This window comes from Rhea pennata, chromosome 12 (assembly GCF_028389875.1).
Source record: "Rhea pennata isolate bPtePen1 chromosome 12, bPtePen1.pri, whole genome shotgun sequence".
NCBI lineage: Eukaryota > Metazoa > Chordata > Aves > Rheiformes > Rheidae > Rhea > Rhea pennata.
The window spans coordinates 3103824-3129070 of record NC_084674.1 but is presented as its reverse complement, the minus strand read 5'-3'; the positions used below and the strand labels follow the sequence as shown (position 1 = coordinate 3129070).

General features: G+C 37.9%; 1 protein-coding gene across 7 annotated transcripts in view; it reads left to right on the top strand.

The window, feature by feature from the left end:
- Positions 1-25247, top strand: part of LOC134145559 (contactin-4) — a 368498-nt gene that overhangs the window by 94889 nt on the left and 248362 nt on the right. The window lies entirely within an intron of this gene.

Here is a 25247-nt window from a genome sequence, read left to right as displayed (position 1 = left end):
AGCTATGGAATAATCCTCTTAACCTCATCAGTACTTGACTAGGGGAAAAATGAGGGAAAAAACTTCTATATTGCTAGTGATGATGAAACAAAAGGGAGATCAAAGCCACCACAGCAGTCTTGCTCAAAGTTAACTATGCCCAGTGCTAACAACTTGGTTACACAAATTTCCTGTGTGATTCTCCGAAATCTCTTGATCAGTACAGAATAATAAATTAGCGGATTATTAAATATTTTAAGTAACAAAATATTTAGATCATGAGTTCAAAGCATCTTTATCAGTACATTATCACCAGAGACTTGACATTCAGAGTATGATGTGTCATCTAGAGAACAGCTAATTCTGTTCAAAAAATTTGATAGAGACGTTGAGAAAAGATGGCTAGAGAATAGCTGAGTTTAGTCTCCCATGAGACATACTATCTTCCAAATAACCCATTTGGGCAGTTGGGAAAGGGCAACTGTGTATGATGCACAGATCATCCTTGATTTTACTCTTGCCCAGTACCACACAATTTGTTGTCCTAGGTAGGCTCGCAACTCTGAATGTAGGAGATCCTCATGTTGATTCTGCATTATGCATTGCAGTTTTCAGGCTATTCAGCTAAATAGAGTATTTTTAATCTAATTTTAGCTGCTATAAAAAAACTACTGATATTTACCTTTGACCAATTTGTTTTCTCCAGGCCCAAATTAACTTTTCTAAACTTTACAAAGGAATTCATCTCCAAAAATACTTTTTTCTCACCTCCTTTGAGGGGCCTCAATGATGCATATTCCCATTTACTTTTTCTCTCCCTTCGCCGCTTATGACCTGTTTAAATGGGACATTTTAATCTAAGAAGCTCTTTACTGAAACTTCCCTTAAGTTCCTGCTGTAAGGAGCCATCTCTGGAAGTGGGGTTATCTATACCTAGGTTTCTGGAGGAAGAAAATTCTTTATTTGAAGCACTAGCTGGTTTGGCAAAAGCAGTGCTTCAAAGGAAGCTATACAATCTGTGTTCATAGTTCAGTATTATTATTCTCTTCCCCCCACCCCCGGGGGGTGGGGGGGAATACCTGTCCCTCTCTGAAGTGGATGTAATTCCAAGTTGTGAAAAGCTTGGAATAGCAGGTTTCTAATTCACTTTATCTACTTACAAAGTTCACCTTCTGATGAAAGGTAATGGATTGCATGGAAAGTGCCTGAAGAGGAAAAGAAAGTGTTTTCATACAACGTCTCTCCTATCCCAAATTTCTGGTCTGCACAGTTGGAAGTTATCTGTTATAAATAATAGGAAAAGAAATTGCAGTTAGTGACATAATGAATAAGAGACTTGACTGGTGCTTATTACACAAGCGAAGCTCAAGGCAAATGACACAGTCCAAGACAAGTAGACCTGTTATCCTGAATACGACTTGTGACAAAATCAAGAGATTTTAGAGAATTACTAAACTTCTCTGAAAGTGATCATTGTTCATGAAATCCAAGATCATACAATCAGCAGAAGTTCAAAATTAATCTTTCTCATGTGGTAAATGACCAAGACAGGATAAAAGAAAAAATGAACCCAACAGGAAAAATCAAACAGAGAAGTAATACTATCGTGTAAAAATACTTGCACATCTGTAGTCTGTTCTGAAACTAGCCATCTTTTTTAGTACCACAGTGATGAAAGTTCATAGGGTGCAAAAAAGCATTAACTTTATTTATTTATTTATTTATTTATTTGTTTATTTATTTTAATAAAGGAGAATTCCAGTATCGCAGTCAGACTACAGGGAAGTAAATGGGAGTTTTCTCATTAATTTCAATGGGTTTTGATTCATTTCCCTTATGTCTAATTTATTTTCAGACTAAATTAGGAAGTTAGTGATCCACTGCCTAAATAAGTATTACTACCATGTTAAAGTGGCTTTTTCATTTTGCATTCTTGACTATCATGTGTTACTTACGTGGAATTCTTTTCCCCTTGTTAAATGGGAAATCCAGGGAACCCTAACAAGATGAGATAGTTTACCCTTTGTCCCTGTACATGCCCATAGCTCATATATATGAAGTTAGTGAAAATGAATGGCCCTGCAGTGTGAAATAGCAGCATGATCTGGGAGTATCACGTAGACAAATTGTATTAACTAATGAAGTCATTCTGGGATGATGTGAAAGCTTGGGTTTCTGCTTCTTACAAATGCCTGTACTCCCAAACTAGTCTGATCCCTGGGAGATGCTGCCTCATTCTCTAGTGCTTGGGATGTTGTCTCTTCTTTTTATTATCAAAAAATGTGCAATTGCTTTCCTCTTCTGCAGCAGGTCTCTCCCTTGTATCTAATGGACTCTTAGACCCTGTGTGCAGGGACACACTGCTCAGCTCCAGCACTTTGCTATGTTTCATGTCATCTCTCCCTTGTTGGAAGAAAGAGTCCACACAAATGGCACTGCTGGCATCAGGGCAGCGGGGAGGAGGCGTCATTGTATTTTGAGGTTTTCCTAGTACTATCAGTATCTCAAAATAACTGTGTATTGTTTATATCAAAGGTGGTTAGACTTGTGGAAATGTAATACTTACATAGGATGTGCTTAAAATTGAGCTCTTAGTTTTGTTCATCCAGAGCTTTTGAAGCTGCTGTGGTAGCCAGATGATCAGTGTGGGTAGCCACAATAAAAGGCAGCAGCTGTGTGCTCTCAGTATGCCAGCATGAGGTAGTGAATTGGTGGTGAGAAGATTCAGAAGTTCCTCAGCTTTTCAAAATGGCAAATGAACCTGCAGGTACTTTTTCACTTGATGGTTCAAACTAGGGAACACCAGAACATCAGCAGGTTTTCCAGCATTGCATGATCAATTTATTCCAGCCGGTGTTGGCAACTAGGAGAACGAGGTTAAATGGCAGTATGAAGTCTGATACTGCACCAAGAAGCAATCAGTTCTGTACTATTTAATTTGACAATAACCAGTAATTTACAGTGAGGCTCTATTTCCTTAACAAGTAGGACTGCTAATGAAATCTAGTCCCTTCTGCTGGAATTTACATTTGCCACTGGTAGTTGTTTTACTGTGTTTTCTGTTGTAGAGTCAAGTATCCATTGTTTATTGTTGGTGGGGAGAAGAGGATGCTAATAAACTGAGTATGGATATTTTAATCTTGTCTGAAGTTAAATTTAATTCAAGTTTTTTATTTCATATGTTGCTTGATAAGTTCTTTAAGAAGCCAAAAGGATAAAAACTACTACACAGATGTGAAATATTTTGAGTAATCTTGTCATGTGATTAGCTTGTATGAACTTTAGCCCTGTCTGAGTTTACGGCAATGAAGCATCTGTCCGTGTTTGTTTTTTTAGTACTTTCTGGACCAGCTGAAAATCCAGTCTAAATTAATGTTTTGGTGCAATTGAAGCAGAATTTAGTGATAAAAAGCTTCCTTACAGACCATGATCTATGTTTGAATTGCAGTGATTACACTTTGTAACTTTATCGTATTTTAAATCTTCACAGCTTTCTCAACTGACTGGGCTTTGGGCTCTTCCAATAGTGATGGGATGTTTTGAGTCTTTAGGAGCGGAAAAAGCCTAAATAGCCTATAAAATACTTACTAAATCTGTCACCTCTGTACATATGAAAACATCTCCTGGAACACTAAAAGCAAGGTATTTTTCATGTACTTCTGACTTCTAAGAAAGTTCTAGTGGGCATCATACAGAAAATAAGAAACAGTTGTAATTCTATAGCACTGTAATTGTGCTCCTCAAGCAAAAGCAACTGTGTGATCTTGCAAACATCTTATTCTGGGAGTTTTGCCCTCCTACATTTTAATCTTAATGCTTATGTAACTTGAGTAGTCCCATGTGAGTCAGCAGTACTCTCTACATACTTCAAGAAAATCACATGGGTGTTTGCTGCCCAGGGCCTATGGAGGGGTTCAGGGAAGGATATGGATGACCTAACTGGTTTGCTTCCAGTCATCATTCAGCAACTCGTCCTGGCGATTAGCAACCTCAAGGAGGGTCTGTGGGATGAAGGAGAGCAGTGTAATTTTTTCTGGCAACAGGAGGGCAGAGGAGTGAAGAGTTCAATAGTGTGAGTATGAAAAGCTAATCTCTAGGCCATTCTCAGTGCTAGCAATTTACCACAATACAGAGGAGAGCAGAGGGCTCTGAAAATTCTCCTTTGATGATTCTCTGTATCTGTTTTTAAATGAGTTATAGGTGCAGGAATTATTATTTAGCAATAATAATTCAGCAGGATTGTGTGCTTAATGAAGTATATCGTGTCATGCTTTTTGCGTAGCTGATAGTTTGTGGATTCAGCTCATGTTGCAAAGCCCCATGTGTTATTTTGAAAGAGTTGCACAGCCCTTTGAGATACAGTGTTCAGTCAGCCTTTACTCTCAATTTGGAGAAGTCTCTTGAGCAAACAAATAATTGAGATGTACACATCTCTAATGTATAGGACAAAGCAGATGTATACAGCACTGTGTTGCGTAAGTTGCAGGTGAGGCACTTTAGTACAATTCTTTAGTACAATTCTGTTTTCAAGTAAATGAAAATCAGCTGTTCTGGCCAAATTTATGTGGAGGAGGTAGACATCCTCTGTTTAGGACTAACACTGGTTGGGGATCTAGGACATCTGTATGACAATACCCTCTTTGTCATACAATACCTTCTTTGTCATTTTGTTCAGATATCTTAAATGTAACATTGTACACTGAAACATTTTTAATCAGGGATTTAAGAAAAAGTGTATAACAAAGGGTACACAGATTATTCTTTTTCTTCTACTTGAAGAAACATTTTGTACTTAAGAATTAATAAACTTTGTGCTTTGCAGTAGCTCTGTCAAGGTGGTGTGCCTTTATTAGGCTAAGAATTTGGCCATAGAAGCAATCTTTTCTGTTCTGTGTTAGTACAAAGAGGTGTTTGTAAGGAGTGGGCCTCTTAAACACTGCTGAACAGAGGTGAAGTCTCATGCAACTGACCCAGGCATAGCCAGCAGTCAGTAACATAATGATATAATACCAAGTCAATAACAGTCCTTGGTTAGAGATTGTACGTGCAAATTCTTTATAAAGAAATACTAAATTTGTATTTATAATGGGTAAACCAAAACGAAAGCCACTCTAGGCTATCTCCTGTCCTTACTCCTATCTGAGAAGAGAACTATCTGAAAATGGAGATAGAAGAGGAAAGATTATGGGGGAGATAACCTCATGAAACAGCTTGGTTTACGGGATGGAGCAGAGTATAAGGAACCGAATGTATATGCTCATGAAGAAGGGAGTTGAATCAAAACATAGTTTCAGTGTTTGGAGGTGAATAGCAGAGAGAACTGAAGACATCATCTGTTGCAGTTCAGAAACCTATTTGCAAAGGAGGGTGAGACTGTGATCCTTCCCTCTTTCAATTAGTACAATTTTGTTTGAGCAGTTACTCAAGAAGTGAAAAACCTGTCTTCTGCTTCATAGGCTCAGAAAAAGACATCTCCCACGGATTGCTGTAATTATCATAATACGAGCTGTTCAGATGGCATTGACCAACCCCCCTCTTAAATGTGTCATTGGTGTAAAATTAAAAATTCATTGGGCTGAAAAGAGGAGGTACAGGAAAGAGTGAGCATAAATCTGCAAACTACTGCTGAGGGCGTTCATCTAGGAGAGCCAGGCCTGGACTCTGCCCCTTGCAGCGTGGCGTTCTCTGTTGTTTGCCTGAAACAATCCCTGCAATCCCTTCTGTAACTATTTTCAGTAATGTTCTTCTGGATTTTTAAAGGATTCTTTTCACCTAAGTTTCAATGAGTATGTGCAAATCCCCTGTGAATTTACCTCCCTATCTCTGTTAGTTTTGCTGGCCACTGTTGTGGATCTGACAGGAGGGCGCAGAGACGCCCAGCTATCATTGCACACCTGGGTAGCCACACTGAGGGAGAGTTTGGACTGGAGTAGGTGTGCTCCGTTCTATAACATCAGCCTGAACCTCTGGGTGTTCGCTGAAATCTTGACGAAAGATACATCATAAAGGTAACATCTGTGTCCCAGTCTGAATGCTGGTAGTGTGGAGCAGAGGGACAGCATGCTTAAGTTGGCCAGAAACTCTCCATCATCGTTGCTTTTAATTGTGCTGCTGTATTGCTGGTGGTTTTCTGCAAGTTTCCACTATGTTTTCCTCAGTTGCCTGAACAATTTTCAATTGTATGAAATCTTTTGTTAAAGCATCATAAAGATGTAGGATGAGTGATTCACAGCAGCCTAATGCAGTCAAGTTGACCTTTTCTTCAGCATCATACACATCAGTCAGAACTGGTAGTACCTAAAATAAATTAGTTAATCATATATAAGTGAAATGCATAGGGATTCTTTCACTGAAGCCAGCATTTCTTGATATTTATTGGTTTCCGTTTGCAAAGTAAGATTTAAAACTTTAAGCACTAGTTCATGTTTGAGAACTGCCACAGCTAATCTGTTAATATGATTGTTAGTCCTTTCTGAATTAATATGTGACAATGAGAATCAAAGAATCAGTATATTGATGATCACATGGATTTCCTTTGAGTTTTTAAAGCCTCAGGGATCTCATACCTCTGAAATCTGCCAAGCTTCTAGAAAGCACAGAACAGCAGTTGGAGACCTTGCAGTGCAAATGCCCTGCTCGTAGCCTTCAAAGTGTGAGATTGGTGAACAGAAGTGCTCATAATGGTAGGTGCTACTGTATGGAGTGGGGACAGCAGGTTCCAAAGGATTTAGGGCAGAACAAGTCAAGCATGGATTTTATGCCGCTTCCATAGGAGAAACAGCTCGTCAGTTTTTTTGTAGATTTTGCACGGGTTTCAGTCCACAGATTTGTTTATGCCATGTGGAATAAAATAAAGTTAGTAAAAGACTGTACTGTGAGTGAGTACATCGCTTAATTGTTGATTATCGATAGGAAAAGAGTACAGTGGTGTTGGTAATAACATGGGCCTTACTCAGAATATCTTCCAACGAAACATTTCTGTTAGCTTCAATGGGAGGTTGTGTGGAATAGACTTGTACAGCACCTGGAGCTAAACTTGTGACTCTCCCTTTTATCTAGCACAGGCCAGAAATGGAGAGTTGCAGAGTATCTTCATCACTTCGAGGCTGATGAGAGTGAAGGGCTGTCATCACATTGCAGGATGGACTCTTGCATATCTGTGCACTGAGGGTACCCCTGCTCTTTTATAGCATCTTGGTGAAATCTTATTATAAACCTAAATACCATGGGTCAGGAACACCACAGGTGTGGTGATCTTAAGATACTTTTCAATATAACTGGGTTCAGTGACACTTGAAAGAGCTAACTGGTTTGAGGATACCTATGATAGGGTGACATATGGCAAAGCAGACATGGGCTTACCACCTACTGCTTGTCTTTGTTTGACCTGAGAAGAGTAGAAGGGAATCTGCCTGGTAAGAATATTTGATTCTGTCTTGTTTTGCATATTTATTTCACCTAGGGCAGGCATTCTCTTAAGAAATGAGTGGTTTTCTTGTTGAAAATTGCTACTCTTTTTGTCATTGAGAAGGAAGTGTCTGAGGGGGAAAAATTAATATGTGGATAATTGTATGCATGTACACACCAATACTGACTTGAAAGTTCAAAACTGTACTCACGCCAGAGCATGAAAGCAGTTAAGTGCATCTGAAGGCAAACAGCTTTGACAGTGTTTGTATTAGTGTTCACCCCTTGTACAATAAGATTTGAGTTGTGAGGAAGTTTTCGTTGTCTATCTTTAATCTTATTATTGTCACATTATGAACTCATTGCAGCAAAATAGTAATAGAAATTAGAAACCCAAATGCTGTTGCTGCTAGGCAAGTGCTACCTTAGAAGATATAATGACATATGAGCCTCTGCTGAGTAACATACTGTGTCCCTATTAATAGTTGTTGCTTCTCAGAGAGGCAAGTGCCCTGCTTTTACAGCTGTGTTTCATTGTACTTTCGGTTGATAAGTGTTCTGAAGGTGTCCTGGAATTTTTGGAAAGAAGTTTTTTCCCAAGCCCTTGTGCTCTGATGCTCTGCCTTGGGCCCTCATGGAGGGGTCCAAGGCCAAGAGGATCACAGATTTGTGTTTAAGGCCAAAAGCAGTGTGTGCATAGCCCACAAATACACAGTGGCTATCCTTGTTTAAGTCTGTCTATCCTTGCTCCTTGTGCAGAGGTGCTGTTAGCTGAAAGTGATTTTCTTGTTTTATTAAAGCTATTTTTTTTTCCTCTCTGGAGAAAGTTAGAAGTAAAATTGGAAAAAAAAAATCAATTTCACAGATGTTTTCATCTTGAACATTTTTATGGTTGAAAAATGGAAGACCTGAAAAAAAAATCACCAAAAAAACCTAGAGGTTTTCATTTTCTTACTGATAACCTCTAAAACCTGTAAGCATGTATAAAAACAAGGCATATTTACGTATTTACAAAATCTTCCTTTTTTCCCCTTAAATCCTTTTTCATTATTAAAAAAAGCTGTAAAAACCTGATGGAAAAGGTAGATGACAAAAAATAACCAATTTTCAATAGCATTTTGTGTTGCAGTAACACCCAAATGCCAAAGGAGCTATATAACACCTAGGAAACCACAATCTGTCTTGAAAAGCTTACAAGTAAAAGGAGATTTTCAAAGACGTAAAAGGCAGATTGGTGTCGAACTCTCACTGAAAATCACTGAGTACCTAAATCCGCTGAGCATTGTTGAAAATCCCACCCAACCCTCTCTGTTCGCATGAAACAGTAGGAATATGCAGTAAAAGATTGAACAGTGCCTTTTGTAGCAACTGTTTTCTTTATAAAGCCACTAATCTTTCTTTTTAAAGATTGTATGTGATACTGAAAATATATTAGCGGGAGGGTCACAGACCATAGGACTCATAAAAAAGACAAAAAGGCTGCAGACTGCTGGCTGCCATCTCCTCCCTGGCTGAATTAAGAAAGATGTTTTTCTCCCCACTGCTCTTCTATCTCCCTCCTTTCCATTTTGTGCATTGAGTTTCCTCCTCCAGACTGTGGCAGTGGAGCTGAATGCTGATCAGACAACAGCAGCCTGTCCCCAGACAGACTTTTTTTTTTTTTTTAAGGTCATTTCCTCTGGTTCTCAATTGTTTGGCCTGCTTGTTTCTCTTTACCGGCTATGGTAGGCTGCCCAATTATACACTGTTGTTTTGATGATACTTGTCCTTAGCAGCTTTAATCTCCCATTTTTTTTCCAGGAATGAACACAGTTTTTGTAGGCTGATCAGAGCTGAAGTTCGTAAGTGAGAGGAATGTTTTAAATAGACAGTTTCAAATGGCCGATCGGTAACACGCACAGGGATGAGGCAGAATAGGGATTTCAGTGGGAACAGTAGAAGCAAGGTGCAATGACTGCTGCAGTGATGCTGCGTTTTGGTGAATTGTGCTGGTGCGGATGTGTTTTTAGGGTATGAATTATCTTTTGAAAGAGTTGCACAAACCGGGCAGCCTCGACAGGAATATTAGGAAGAAGAGCGTCTTGGTTTTTGTAATGGTGTGCAAAAGCACTGTATCGGAATAGTGATTTGAAGGATCGTACGCTGGTTTTCCTACACCTTGGTAAAACATACACGTATGTAGTTCATCTCTGATATTGTTCTCAATTTCTGGCAAAATCTTGTTACTGTTTTTATTTCTATGTTTGTTATTCTTGTGTCAAATTCTACAGCCTTCTGTATATAGCTGCTTGCTGGGTAAGATCATCTATTATTTGTTATTTTGCTGGTCTCAAGGTTTGTGCAGTGGTCACTCAGAAGAAATGGAGAGAGAGCATGAGATGACAAGTCTGAGTATTGAAACGTGAGTTCTTTTTATCTTCTGGTGTCTGAGGTCCACATACTGTGAAACAGCATCATAAACCAGTGAAATTCCCTTATATCAAATTCACGTCCTCAATCTAGCAAACATAAGCTCAACACCAATGAAGGAAAATTAGAGTTTTGAGACAGAACCTGCATGATGTCCCTGCAGATGTTTGAGTCTTGCATGTGGGATGTTTTACAAGTTGGCACACACCTGAAACTGTCAGGAATAATCTGTATAGAACATTTGCACAGGAAAAGACATGTCATAGTCTGTATGTTTATGCTGAACACTAGAAATCTTAAGAATATGCATGGTCTATGGCAAATAACATGAACTGTATCTCTTCAGTTCAGCAATGCTGCTTCATCATAACCTGTTCATCTAGCAAGTAACTATTCTCTGTAATTCTTGCTGCATTTCGTGGCCATGCAGATGTAAATGTGTTGTTTGAATGGCCCCCGTGGTGAGGTGCAATCAGAAGGGATCAAATTCATCCTAGGCCTAGCTTGACTGAGTTGAGCAGAACTGCAGAAGGGATGGAATTGACTCAAGTTCTATGTTTTAAAACTTCTAGAGCTCTATCTTTGCAAACAGGAATGTGAGTGAATCATACTTTAAAGTATTTACATTTCTCAAATGCCTGAGAAGCTTTTTAAAGGTCAATCTAATTAAGACAAAGTTTGTTTGTACCAGTATAAGGTAGTTACTATTATTGGAAATTAATTCCAATGCAATATATGACATTTTTCTTACAGTTTAAGGTTTTTTAAGCTTAATTTGGAAAAAGCAGAAATGATCTTTTGGTTCTGTAATGTCTTACTTAAAATGACATTTTGGTCAATAATGAAAATTTTTGCTACAGTCAGAACAAGGTTCATTTTTCCTGGGGCAAAATAGTTAATCAGTGTTTTTATGTAACAAGGATTATTTTGTATAGGAAATAAAACTGCCTAGACTTGTAACAGTCACATTATTTAGTGTATCTACGTTTGATTACTGTTGTACAGGAACAAAATACTTTTTTGTATAACTTACAAATACGTTTAAATTCAGTTTTAAAGACTGAATTTCACGAGCTGTTGCCACTAAAGGCTTTAACAAATGAAGATCTATTTCTGGGTTTCCATAAGAATGTCAAAGTGATAAGTAAATCAGGTTTCTTGTAGTTTCTTACAGTTTAATATTTGGATATTTCCATCTGCCCTTCTCATTCATACCAATATACTGTGAAATTTTACAAAGCTAAGAATAGATTAGAGCACTTTAAAATGACAGAATCAAACTCTTGTTGTAGTGCCAGATGACTTCGGAAATGGCAGTGACTTGAGTTACCAAAAGTGACGTGGAACCTTCCAGCCTATATCTTTATCATTTTTAAAGAACTCTAAACTTGGGGGATAAAGGGGCTGCCAGATTTTATTATTCCAGTTATTGTTTTCTTTTTAATGACTCTGTTGTTATTTCAAGGCTTAAAGCCAGATCTGAAGCATTTCTAGTGAGAAATAAACCACGAGCTTCAGAAAACCAGTACTAGACCTTTCCAAGCAAAGAAGTTTATCTTTGAAACAAAACTTAGGCTGTTGACAATATAGTTTTGACTTGACTTACTTATTTTTTTCTTTCTAGCAGTCTTCATAATATGAAGCTGTAGAAAGTTCATGCTGTTCTCCACATTTCATAAAATGAGATGACACACCGTAAAACATTAAAAATATCACTCATGTCACTGTGTTTCTTGGAAATATTAAGTACCTTGGGTTTGATCCAGATGTTCACATAGCTGTAGTTCTATCTGGTCTAGATATATCAAGTGAAGAGGAACAGTTTATCTTACATAGCTAGAATTTTACTCTCTCAAAACATTGTCAATATTTCTTCTCTGTAAGTCTGTTCTTGGGTCATGCAATGTTGATCCCCAAACATCTGAATAATTGTACAGTAGTAGATTCTCATTTGGTATCTTTTAGAGCACATCTCTAAATGTAATGTGCGTATGACCTACAGTACGAAAGATAGTAATGAAACATTCACCTATCAGTAGCCGAGATGAGAAATGAATGTCAACAGAAAAGGTAGTCTAGAAGTTGGGAGCAATATAGAAACTCCCCTTGTTTCTCATCAGGACTGTATCCTTTTCTCTGTTCCTTGTTCGCATCTGGCCCCAAAAGGTTTTGAACGCTCCACGCTGGTTGTTGGGAACCTGCCAGAATCAGACCTATACAGAGAAGAGGGTCATGAGACACAGTTCAGACATTGCTTAAGTATGCATGGTAAAATGTAAAATTGTAGTAGCATCGTAACAAATAATAATTATATCAGTCAGGCATAATTATCAGAGGTATGAATGGAAGTGTGTTACTGCATATTGTCTCCATAAATAGTTGATGTTATTTTTAAGTATAAGAATTACTAGCTTTGTAAATTAAAGTCTCAAGTCTTTTCCATGTTGCAGTGAGATGACATAGAGTGTTGATGCCAGGACCACTGCTTTTCCAGGCTTGCCATCTTCACATGGTAATGTGTCATTCTGCCTTTGTCTACTTAGCTGCTGAGCTGATTCATTTTATTGTTTGCTTTTTGCATTTTGTCTGGGTGAAATGCTGATAGAAGGCTGTTGTGTTACTGAAGTAACTAAATTAGAAAAAGTACTGCTGTAATGCTTGATATCCAGATATTCTATCCAGTGGTGTTACATGGAGCAGATAAAGATTTTACCCTGATAGCTCTGCTATCTGATAGGTACCAAATGGATTGGGTAGTTCACTATCTAAGCATCAGTGACATAAATACCAAGTTGTGCCTTAATGTGGAGTACATTAACAGGATGTTCAGCAGTGTCTGCTCGTCTCAGTCTCTAAATCTCTGTTTTACCTGCACTTGTGCATTATGGTGGTCTTCTGGATATGTTTCACTGTGCAGGGCTGCAGTTTTTCCCCAGCTGTGTCTGTCTGAGACAGGTTGGGCTGATGTCCTTGGTGTTCACTGATATAAAAATCTCTCTCTGCTACCAACAACTCAAAATTCAATTCAAAAATTCAGGTAATTTGGCATATACAGCTCAAACAAATGAGAGCGAAAATCATACCTCTTTCCTGAATGAGCATACAGTGTAAGAAGCTTGAGTTAAATCTGACTACTGTGAATGGTGCATAATCAGATACTTAAAATAGGTCATAAATAATCATAATGAAACCTAAGTACGTATCTTCTTTTTCAGTTTCTGTAGCTTTGAAAGAAAGCAAGTGCTGTGTACTTTGTAGTACAAGAGTAAGACAGCTATTGCAAAACTGCTTGTAGTGGCTGAATTGTTTGTCGCTAATTTATTTATGTTCTAGACTGACAGACATAGTGAGAGTATGTGAAATGAAACCTAATTTCTGCATATCTGATATGCTAGAGAATTGTTAGGAGGATACCTGAGTGAGGAATAGCCAAGATGCTACGTCTGCATCTGCAATGCATTTTTTTTCCCCTTCTAGTTGATGTTAAAAAGCTTTATCCTATTTCAGATAGATACTTGCTATGCTGTATATTTCAAAGTCTCTACATTCATTCAGCCGTCTCTTGAGTGAAAAAGAAAAATCTGGTGAACACATCACCACGCCATTTTATAATGGTTTTGGTAAGAAAGAACGGGTTGTGGGGTAGGGTAAGGTTTTTTTTGTTTTGTTCTTTTTGTAGTATTTAGTTTCCATGTGCAGTGAGGAATTGCTTTTGAGTTATTCTGGTAATGACAGCTGTAGATTGAATTATAATAAAGTTGATTTCTTAAACATTTCAGTTAGAAAAATCCACTTTTATTTTTGGACATATGTTTTTAGCTTTGTGGTATGGTATGGATGTGGAAAATGATACAAGGTAAGAAATGGAATGCTGTTTAGAGGAAACAGATTATAAACAGATTAAAGATTCATCTGACAGAGGAAATTTTGAGTACTCATTTCAAACTAAATGTGGCTTTTTGCCAGTCTGCCTATTGCTCTCTTAGCAATATTAGGGTCAGCTGACAGACAGCTCTACCTATATTTAAGAGTTAATAGTGGAGATCTTACTGCAGTCTACTTTTTTAGACTTGCATCAAAGACAAGATTGAATGGAAATTATCAGCAGTTACAAATAGTTGGTTCCAATTTAAAAATTTTGAAGGAAAGATTGAAAGTACAACTCTATCTGTGAGCTAGTGTTGCATAAGCAGATGTGCCCCTCACATATCCTCAATCTAGAAATCGGTGAATGTTTTTTCAGCTTGGTTTTCCTCATTTGTTTTTCTTCTCTCGAATTTAATTTACATATTGGTGGAAACTTAGCATCTTGAACACTGTTGTATTCCAAGCACAGTTCAGCATTCTCAACTCAATGAATACATTAGATGAAATTTCTGTGCTCACAAGATGGCATGTCTGAGTTCCTGCACCTGTATGTGCTCACCAGTACTTGCACACTTACTGGGCAAGTATGGATTTGGTCCTTCAGTTTTATGACTGAAAGTAACTTTTCAAGCATTATGACTACAGAACTGTAACTTCAGTTACAGATTAGAGATGGAGATATATGCTATTATGTGTATATTTATAAGTATACCTGAGATATAAAGTAGTAATACATTCCTGTTTTGTAGTTGCAAGAACTAGAGGTATGAGTAGAGTTTAATGAACTGTACAGGTTTCCTTCTGTGTTCTCCCAGTGTTTTCTGCAAGATGATGATTTTGTAGCTAGAAGGTTAAGGCAGTGCATTAAAACTGTAATATTGGTGGGAAACGGTGATCCTTGTCAAAGGAAAAGGCAAAGTCATGTTTAATTGCTTTTGGGAAGACTAGCTGTGTTTTAAAATGCAAATCTTTGATTATTTTCTGTCTTCTCCGTTTTGACCTTGCTTTCACCTTCTGACTGAAAATGAGTATTATTTCCGTTTTCATTGTGCTGATTTAGCCAATACAATAGACAGTTCTCCTCATTGTTAATTTGGTATTTTCAATCATGTAAGATTGTTTGAATCATTCCTCTATTAAAATAATCAGAAATTTATCCTAACTTTTCAAAGCTACTATTTTCAGAAGTGTCTGTTTTATGCTACAGTTGTATAGTATAGTATAATTATTAGTACTGTTATACTGTAATAACTAGCTTAGTTAGGTGACAAATTTGCATACATATACATACATTTAGGATGTACTTTTTCATGCTGAGAGAGCCTAACTCATTTTTACGACTTGTTTTAGGACTTAACGTATTGAAATATGCAGCACTGGAGATTTCAAGGATGCTTCTTAGCATGACATAAGCTTACTGGGGCCATAAGTGGCCTTGGAAAATCTGATCTCTACTATTGAAATTTTACAGTATATACCTGGTCTTCTCTGTGGCCTAGAAATTTCAGGCTTTAGAAGTCTTAAACTTTATATGAATAGTGGACAAAGAAATTTTACATAGTACAAGTTGCCAGGTATTTATACAGGCTGGTCAAATTGAATGCTTATCAGAGTCTCTTAAAAAGGACATCTGCATCTTCCATCACACTAAGTGGAGCTAAGTACGGTTGCAAAGCTCTGAATTATTATAATGTGTGAATTGAAAAGCTGGACTGCCTTCTGTACATGCTAAATAGAGCTCACATTTAGAAGTGAACAGTATTAAATCCACAGGAAAAAATGAGGTATAAATGAAACTGTGAAGAGAAAGTCTGTGATAAACTTATGCATCTAAATTCACCTGGAATTAGATTATATTGAGGATAAGGTCGCTTTTTCTTGAAAGAGATTTTAAGTGACATTTCTGTTTCACACAAAGATGTAATACTTCTCCTGAGCAATCCCCTGCCATTTTTCTCTAATAGTCATGATGGCTCTCCAATTATATTGCACTTCAAGCCTTTCCAGAAGGCAAAAACAATGTTTCAGATTCCTCAGGAACTAATGTAAACTGTACTGTATTTACTGTATTACAATAAATTACCACTAACCTGCTACTTCTGTGTAGTCACTTTATAGAACGATCAGATCAATAAGATACTTGCCAACTGCTGTGCCAGAATTGGATTTAAAAGCTTGGTTGAAGTTCTGAAAAGTGCCCCAAGGTGCTGAATATTTCCGTGTGCTGAGCATCATTGACTCCTGTTAATGTCAACAAATGACTTTCATATTGAATATATCCACTGGTCTGGTAAAAAATAGCTCTTAGTAACAAATCTAGTTGTTATTTTATATCAAAATAATAGATACAGTTAAGAGACAGCTCGAGTTCTTTGAACTGCTAAGCAGTGAGTGTCTTAGTCTTTTCTTCTACATGTATAAATATGGCTGTGTACTTCCATTTTTTCTTCCACCCAGTCGCAGTTCCAACCTCCACCACTTTCAGAGTTTGTTTGCTGTTAAAATAGAGGAGCAGTTTAGGCTGATGAGAATTTGGAGCTCTTCTACTCCAACCCCTGTTCAGAGCAGATCCAGTTAGGTCAGGTTGTTCGGGGGCTCTTCCAGTCAAGTTTTGAACATCTCCAAGAACTCTGTGACCTCCCTGGAACAACCTGTTCCAGCAATTTACCATCCTCATGGTGAAATTTTTTTTTCCTAATTCTTACCAGATTTTCCCCTCTGCTACCTTGTCTGTTACCACCTTTCACCTCTGAGGAGAGTCTGACTCCATCTTCTGTAATCTCCTCTGGTAGATACTGTATACAACAACAAGATCTCCCTGAGCCTCGTCTCCAGGCTGGGCAAACCCTGTTCCCAGCGTGGCTCTAAACACCGCGTGTCCCAGCCCCTCACCAGCTTGGGGACTCCCCAGACTCACTCTTGTACTGGGGAGCCTAAACTGGATCGAGTGCTCCAGATGTGCTTCAGCCGTGCAGGGCCAAGGGAAGGGTCATTTCCTTCGACCTGCTGGTAACGTCCTGGGCGGCCCAGGACGCGGCTGTCTGCCTCTGATGCCGGGGCACGCTGCTAGCTCACGTTCAGCTTGTTTCCCCCCAGGATCTTTTCTACAAATCTCCTTCCTAGCTGGTTGGCCCCCTCTCTGGCCTGTACTGCTGCATGGGATTATTCCATCCCAAATGTAGGAATTTGCATTTGCTTTTGTTGAATGTCATGAGGTTCCTGTCAGACTGTTTCTGCAGGCTTAATATAAAATAATCTCCAGGATAAATATAGAAATATTAATCAGTCTAGCAGCAGCAATTAATTTTTCTGAGGTTTTCATTTGTGATGTACGAAATGAATGTTGTAAAAAAAATGAGGTATCTAAACAAAATGGAGTTTACCAAAAGGCAGTATTGAATTCCCTTGACAAGGCCCAACACTGCAGCTTGACCTCTTCATACAGGATCACACAAATACTTAAAATACAATTCTCATGCTTTGGTCTTCAGTGTAAAATGAAATAAATTACTGGTTAATGTTACAGATAACATGTCTAGCAATTGTCGTGCGTAGATACTCATTTATGGTTGTTTTCCAAAAGCTTGGTGAGATATTTGGTTTGAGGTTTTTTTTGGACCTCTTTGTATTTCAGTACAACAATTTACTGCAAAACACGTAAGCTTATTTTTGCTGCTATGTGTGTTTGAGTATACTTGTGGATGTAAATACTACTGTGCAACGTGGGTAAATGTGGCAATTCCAGTATTACATATCTTCCACTTAAATAACTTCACACCATTAAGTACTTGAGCACAAAATATAAATAAGAGATCTATAATGGTAATGTAAAACTGTTAGATTGTATAAGATGAACATTTTCAAAGCAACTTAGGCACTTAGGAAGCTAAATCTCAATACCCTAATTATTTAAACACTTACAAAAATTTTACCCTTACAGTTTGCCCAAAACCAAAGAAAGATGTTTCTTCCTAGCACCAATTTTGTTTTTTGTTTTGTTCTTAGAAGCATTAAACAGTCTAGCTGTGTTAATTAGGTTTCCTGAGATTTTTATTTCTGATATGCAAAATGAAGGCTGAACAAATAACCAGGAATATAAGCAATGAGACACCTTTTAAAAATTAAAAGACCATGTAGTGTTGCCAAATGTTGTACTTCAAATGAATCTCTTAATGTTTCTGGGAACCGTTATTGTTTATGTTTTCACTGAAGATATATCATTGTTTCAGCATGTTTTGTAGCTTTGGAAAATATGTGATAATCAAAAACTCTAACGGCTGTTATCTGGCTGTTAGCTCTAAACAACAGTTTTCTTGCAGACTTTCAATAGCTAGACCATAACAGAAAAGCAGCTTTTAGCTTAAGAATTTAATTTCTGCTTGTGTGTTGTAACAGTGGACATGGTAGCTACTTAACAATCATTATATTATATCTGCATCTATTCAGATAAAATAGCAAATAACCAGACCAAGTGTGCTAAAGAAGATAAGAAAATGAACTAGAGGGCAGAATAGGAGAATATACAGAAATCTAGGATAGTCTTTCTGTGAGTTCTAGGTATTTGTCTGAAGTTGTAGTGGCTGTGTATATGTAGTTGTTTATCAAACCATTAAGTGATGGTAATTATTTTTTCACCTGTAATGACAAAAAAAAGCTTGAAAGTAGAAATTGTGCAGTAGGAAATATAAGCAAGAGTAGCATAGCTATTCTAAGTAAACTTTGCTTGAGGTGTTTTAAACATGAGGCCGGTGGGTACACCAAAAAAGTCTTCTTGGACTTGGAATTAGAAGAACTAAGAATTCCTGAAAATGCCACCAGCTGCCTGTTGCATTTGATAACTGCATTCTTTTTAGTATCAAGGTCTATGTCTTTAGTCTTCCAAAATGGGATTTAGACACTTCTGAAAATGTTACCTAAGATATGCTTGCTAGGTAGAGGAAGATATCAGTTTATGAATAATCATCTTTTTTCTGAAAATAAAATACAATAATGGAATAAATTCCGTTATGGATCCTTGTCTTTAGATTGGTCTTGATCTATACCTAGATCAATAAAAATGCCTCTCTAATGAGGAGAGGACAGACACAGTGGATAGAAAAATAAGTCCATTCATCAAAGACAGCACAAAAGAAGGAATATTGTGAAGGTGTTAGAAATATTAATGCATTGTATTGCACTCCTGTGACGCCAAAAGTCTCTTTAGTGATGTGATGCTATCAGTTTTAAATGTTCACTATTTTAGTAGCTGCAAAAGCTATTTTTATATAGTAAAATGAGTATGTGTTGAAAAATTTTGTACATGTGCTTGTCTTGAAGTATTGCTATATCTAGCTCTGTCCATCCTTTATGAGTGTGGAATAGCAATTTAATTTTAAACTTGAAGTGTTAAGTTTTAATTTTTTCCTTTTCTCAGTCTCCTACTTAGTCGTACATAAATCAGAGGAATATGAAAGAGCTAGTAAAAATGGCTGTATCCTTCTAGAGCTGTAATTTGGCTCCATGAATTATTAATTATTAGACCAGTATAGCAACAGCTCTTTCAAAAGTCAGTATAAATGTAAAAGGCTCACCTTATCAGTCAGAATCTAAGCAGTGGCAGTAATGTAATTCTTACCATTTAGCACTTTGTGGTATGTTGAAAAGGAATAGGATATTAGACCATTTAAACTTTCTGAAATACAACACAAAGTAAGGAAGTGCGCTTTTTTTTTTCTCCTTGCCTCTGAAATAATTTGAAAGAAATGGATACACGTGGGTTTCTCAGGGGTTTGGACTTATGGAAATGTTGAAACTCTTTCATTTGTGAAGCACCAGTGAAAGAGAGAGTAGCAGCTGAACGAATACTTCTGAAAAGGAAAGGCTTTAGCTGCTTGCATTGGTTGAGAAGAAGAAATCCATGGAGGCTTGAAATTAAGCTAAAGTAGATGAAAAGCAACATTTACCAAATACAAAGACATCTTGTATCGTAAGTAAACTTTTCTTAAATAACATAGTTGTCTAATGCTGCAGTACTGCACAAATCTCGTGTTGATTTTGTTGTAGCATTACTGTTAGCGGTCGTGGAGCCTTACAAAGGACATGTTGTCCTGTTTTAAGTGATCTGGAAAAAAAGGGAGTTTTGTGTCTTGTCTTAAATCATTTCTGTTTGAAAAAAAAAAAAAAAAAAAAACACTTAGGACTATACAGAAACTTTGTCCTTCTCAGATGTAATCTGCCTTTGGCAGTTCCAAAGCTGAGTGAGGTAGCTGATTAATTGAATCACATCTTAAAAGTTTAAGTGCGTGCAATGGAAAAATTAAATACCTCAACATTTATGTTTCTCATTCTTAAATTTCATTTTAGCATTTTTAGTATTTTTGCAGTACTATTCTCCTTATCTAATGGAAAGTTATTACAAGGAAAGAATGTCTCTTGCAAAATATAACCTATTTTTTAAAAAAGATTTTAATTCATAAACAGATTTGGAGAGGATATTAACTGATTAGGTCACTTTTCACATTGTAAGTATTAATTGTTACATTGCAAAACTTTTATAAAGCAATATTTTAGGGAGAAATCCTAATGAAATTCTAAGGTGAATTTTACCTGAGATTATTTCATAGTGACTGTGAAACAATCTAGTTATCGTCACATGCTTCTGATTCACAGAAGCCATTTTGCTTCCATCTGTTGATACAGACAGTTTAGGCAATATTATTAAAGAGTATTTCATCGGTGACAAAAGAGTGCCTGGTTTGCAGAAAATTAGTCTGCACTAAATTTTAAAGGAACCATTTAAGTTCCTACTCTGGTTATGTGCCTTTTTTTTTTTTTTTTTTTTTTTTTTTTTTTTTTTTTACATATCATGGTGAGGGATTTGGTAGGTGATACTGTAACATAAACATAAAGCTGGAAATCTTTGATTTTCACATTCTTATTCATTTGTAGGTCGGTCTTGAATGTTGGATATGCAAATTACTGATTTCCTGTGGGAAATTATTAATAACCATCTCTTGCATGTTTCTATTAAGCTAAATACACTCACTCATGTATCAGCAAACTTAATAACTTGATCTTGGGGAACAACGTTTTCATTTATCTTTGTGCAAGGGTTACGGTCATTGCAAGGTTCTGTTACTTTTACATCATCCTCTCCCTGGTTTTGAAGCATTGCTCTGAGTGCTGTTTTAGTGCGGGAAGCATCAAATCAGCTGTTCTGTATTGATGGAGCAAGTGCAAATAGGGCATGTGTAGGTAGATGATCTTTTCTTGCTGTGTGTCTGCTGCACATTTGGGGAAATCTGGTGGGCAAAAAAGTGTGAGCAGATGTACACACCACAAAAACTACTGCAGATAATTTCGATTTTACTTTTCGATATGGTATCTTCTGTAATGGGATGCTTTCACTTTCCAGTCCAGATCACCCGTTCCTTGCCATATCTGTCCCAGGGAAAGCATCTTATTCCCTTTCCACTACAAATCACCGGTGTTCAGAGGTCCAGATGAGTGTTACTCTTCATAGTTTTTTTTTTGTTCAGGAAGATGTCACAGCCTCATTTTATTGTCACTATAGTGACAGTGTATGTTGAATATGTCACTGTTGAAACCTCAGGGTGAAAAAAGGTGCATAAAACTGTATAATGAGGTCGTTTTCCCCATCCACTTTTCTGTTGAGGGGCGTATTAAAATTTAGAGTTATTTGAGACTCTCTGGATTATTGATTGCAGTGGGAATCTTATATGCTTACAAGGAACTAAAGATAATTTCTAGCTTATTTGAGCATGTGGATGAAATTTGAGTGTGATGTGTAAGATGTTGCTTGGAGGAGGGTTAGAGGAGTAAAGGAAGCAAAGTTTTCGTTTGGTGTGAGAAATAATTTGCTTCATTATTAACTGTATAACCATGCTCTGATCACACGTAACATGTGAAAATAAGCACTGTATTTTTCTTCATTTCTAGCCAGTGGAAAGAGGTATTGTGTTAATTATACAGCCTTTCAAGGTGAGCTGCATTTTTATGTGGTGTGTTACATAATTTAATGTGACAAAGACAATTAAGAATGATCTCCTGATGAATATAAACTATTTTTATTACATCCATTTCCACTAGGCTGAATGACTTGAGGATTGTGTAGTTTATGGTCTGAATGCTGCGGGATAAATGGCAGGGTCTGCAGAGAGTCCCGTCCCTGAGCTCCTGCCACTCGCCTGGTCGCGCCCTCTTCGAAGCAGCTGAAATCTCCCAGAAGTCGTTCAGAGTAGTGTCGCTTTTAAATCACCATCAGCCCAAGTAAATCAGAATGCTGGAGAGCTTGTATGTGCTCTCTTCCGTCACATAACGTGCTTATGTTTTCTCTGTTTAACTGCATCTATGGCCAACCAAAACACCTTCCCAAAACATAACACAAGGCCAGAACGTACCCCTCCAGGGTGCCGACTGGCCCTTGGAGGGAATCCTGCTGCTGTCGGATTTGCTGGGCACCAAATCCTCTGCTGCACTGTTGCACAGGTAACAAAATGGGACAAGAAAACCACAAACAACTTTCCGACTGGTGTCGGAGTGGTTCGGCTCAGCTTCTCTCTGCAGCTGGGCAGCCGAGACTTGAACGGCTGAATCTCGCCGCATCCTTTACCTGCTCTCTGCTGCCCAGGGACCAGCAGTGGCAGAAGAGCACTGTGGCATGGGCACTTGCCAGTAAAAGCGGGTTTGGGAGAGACTTAAGACACCCAGAAAGCTTCCTTTCTCCTTATCCGTTTGCCATTTACCTGTGGTTAACAAATACTCATAACGCAGAGCACAAAGCTCGTGAGCTCCCTCTGTGAGGGAGGCGGCTGAACGAGTGCAGCCGCGGACGCTGCTGGGGCAGCACGAGACAGTCCAGTCGCTCGGATCAGGAGTCTGCTGCTCTCCAGAATTGGAGTCTCTCATGCAAGAAATTGGAAAAGTCTTTTGGTGGGGAGGAAGAAAGATTGGGAGGAAGAAGAGATTAAAGTTGAAGATATATTTTCTAATTTTAGAAGCTGTAGTACACACAAAAAATGATATGGCAACGCTGACCAGAAATGTGCCGAAAGGACAGGAATGCACTTAAGCATACTCAGCTTGCACGGGGCTTCAGGAGTGTCCCCTGTAAAAATACAGCAAGTGTATTTTTGCTTTAGGCAACAAGCCTTTTCAAAAGTGTGAGTTTTCAGTACACTGAACTGCCAATAAATAACACTAAAGTTTAAGGTTTTAAATGGATAAAAACAAAGTCAGACAGCTTTTCTCATCGATGGTTTTAGAAGTAAAAGAACTTAAATTCAGAGTTCTTTTAAGAAATATTTAAACTTCTCTTGCATCAAGTGAAATCTGCTGGACTATAATTGAAGAGAACAGAGCAGAATTGGCTGAAGCTGAGGTCTGACACACGCACGTCTCGTAAGAGTCCTGCAGTCGCAGAGTTTGCGAGATGTGCTGTTCAAAGGGCCGGGCACGTGTGGCTGCCTGAGCTGCGGGCAGCCACCATCGTCTCTGCCGCGTTATTGGTCCCAAAACGAATTGCCTTGAGCACCACAAGAGTGGTGTTAAAGGCTAATGTGATTTATAGGCTTTTGCGTGTCAGTGGTCTTAGGGCAGAACGTTGTGTCTGCGCTGCGTCTGAAGGTGGAGTTGTGGCACTGAGGCGCACCCGAGCTAGCATCAATTAGGCAGCTCCGTGGCTGCACAAGTGGGTACGCGCGTGTGCCGCCAGTCCGCGCAGAAGCCTGTGCTGCTTGTCCTCTGCCTTTGCTTACCTGGCTAGTTTGTTATTGTGGTGTTAGTGATGATACCTTGGACTCAGGTAATGGGCTCAGAGCTTTCATGCAGATCCTGGAAACTTGGACTTGGTGGCTCTTTTGAGTCTCCAGGCACAGCTCACTGGATAAGATGATGCAAGTGCTAGATCTCGGGCTTTGCCCTAAACACAGCAATCCAGAGCAACATACTCTCTCTTAATCTGTAATGAAATTTGCTCAATAGTAATAATGCCGTGTTTGTGGTCAGAGCAAAGGCTTCTTTAATCAGCACAGTAAAATTGAGGGAGGATTTTTCTGTTGTTGTTGATAGCTTTTTTTTTTTTTCCCACCTGTCATGTAAAATCTGGCATTCTGACCTCTGTTGAAAATGATGTGGCATTTTAATCAGATTCACAGCAAACAGTTGCAAAAGCTCTGTATTTTTACCTCACTTGTACTGAAGTGATTTCGAAGAAGACAGGTGGGGAGGCATTTCCAGGGCTGCCAAGTGAACTTGTCGTCTTCTGGGTTAGTAACCCCGGAGCCTCTGGGCGCTACCGTGATGCAAATACAGAATTACAAGAAATGGCAGAAACTGAAGTAGTGCTGTGACTGAGCTTTCTCAGCATATCCACATACCTGTGGATGATTCCAGTAATTTTGTATATGCAGGTTGTTTGTTTGGCTTTAGAGAAGAGAGAAAACACAATAAAATGAAACCACAGGTTTGACTCTCTAAAACACAGAATTAGTGTTCGGAAGGCAAATGATCATGTGTTGAAAGAAGTCTTCAAATGCAGGCATTACAAATTATTGTGGCTTTTGAATCTCACAAATTAAACACATTAAGAATGTCTTATTCAGGTTCCTGCTGTGTAGTTTTGCACAAAGAAAAACTCTTAGTTTGGAGAAACAGTAAAAATTTTATACTTCTGGTGACGAAAAACATGACAAAGCATTTATTGCTAGAATGAAAGTACATCGGAAAATATATGGCTATTTTCCAGCTGCAAATTTCTCCATTTAAGTGCAAACAAAACAGGAAAATGAAATGCAATTTTTATAATCAACTTTCATGAGTCTTCTGGGAAGCCCAGAAGTATCTGAGCGGAGCCTCTGGGACCTGTTGAGTTTAAATATGAATTTTGAAATCTGCTCAGTAATAAATGGTATGATACATTTGGTTTAAAAATTAAGCTTTTTGCAAGTGACATCTGTGTTTAAACAGAAGTTAGCTGGAAAAGAGAAAGGCTATTCCAATTAACTATTCATTTTGGAGATGGGTCAACTCTTTCTTTTGCTAAAAACTATCTAAAAATTGTGGTTCTTCATCCAATGCATTCTAAAAACAGCAAGTTAAAATTGTGCACTTACCTAATATAATTACTGAAATAAAAGATCAAATATGTTTAGAAGAAACAATAAATAGTACAGAAAAGGACGTGCCAGGCAGCACACAAGTGACTGGAGAGAACCCAGTAAACTACAGTGGAACTTACAAAAAGTTAAACTACATGAAAATAACCTATCTTTATTCTGCTCATAAAACCATTTATTTAGGAGAAGAAAAAACAGTAGTGATTTTATTAATAGTATACTTTTGCGTGTCATAGCAACTCATATGTGATCTGTAGAAACATTACAGATGTAAGAAAATTATAACAAGTTTTTGTGTGCATGTGTTCTGATTTAAAAAAAAAAATCACACTTTGCCTTTACAAAAGGATGCGAAAGGCATGGTGGGTTTTTTGTTATTGTTCCGTCACAGGCACTAGAATGGGCTGCACATGTCTGCATTGATGTCCTTAGTGTTGCATTTCTCTTGAGGCCAATTACAAAGGTTCACAA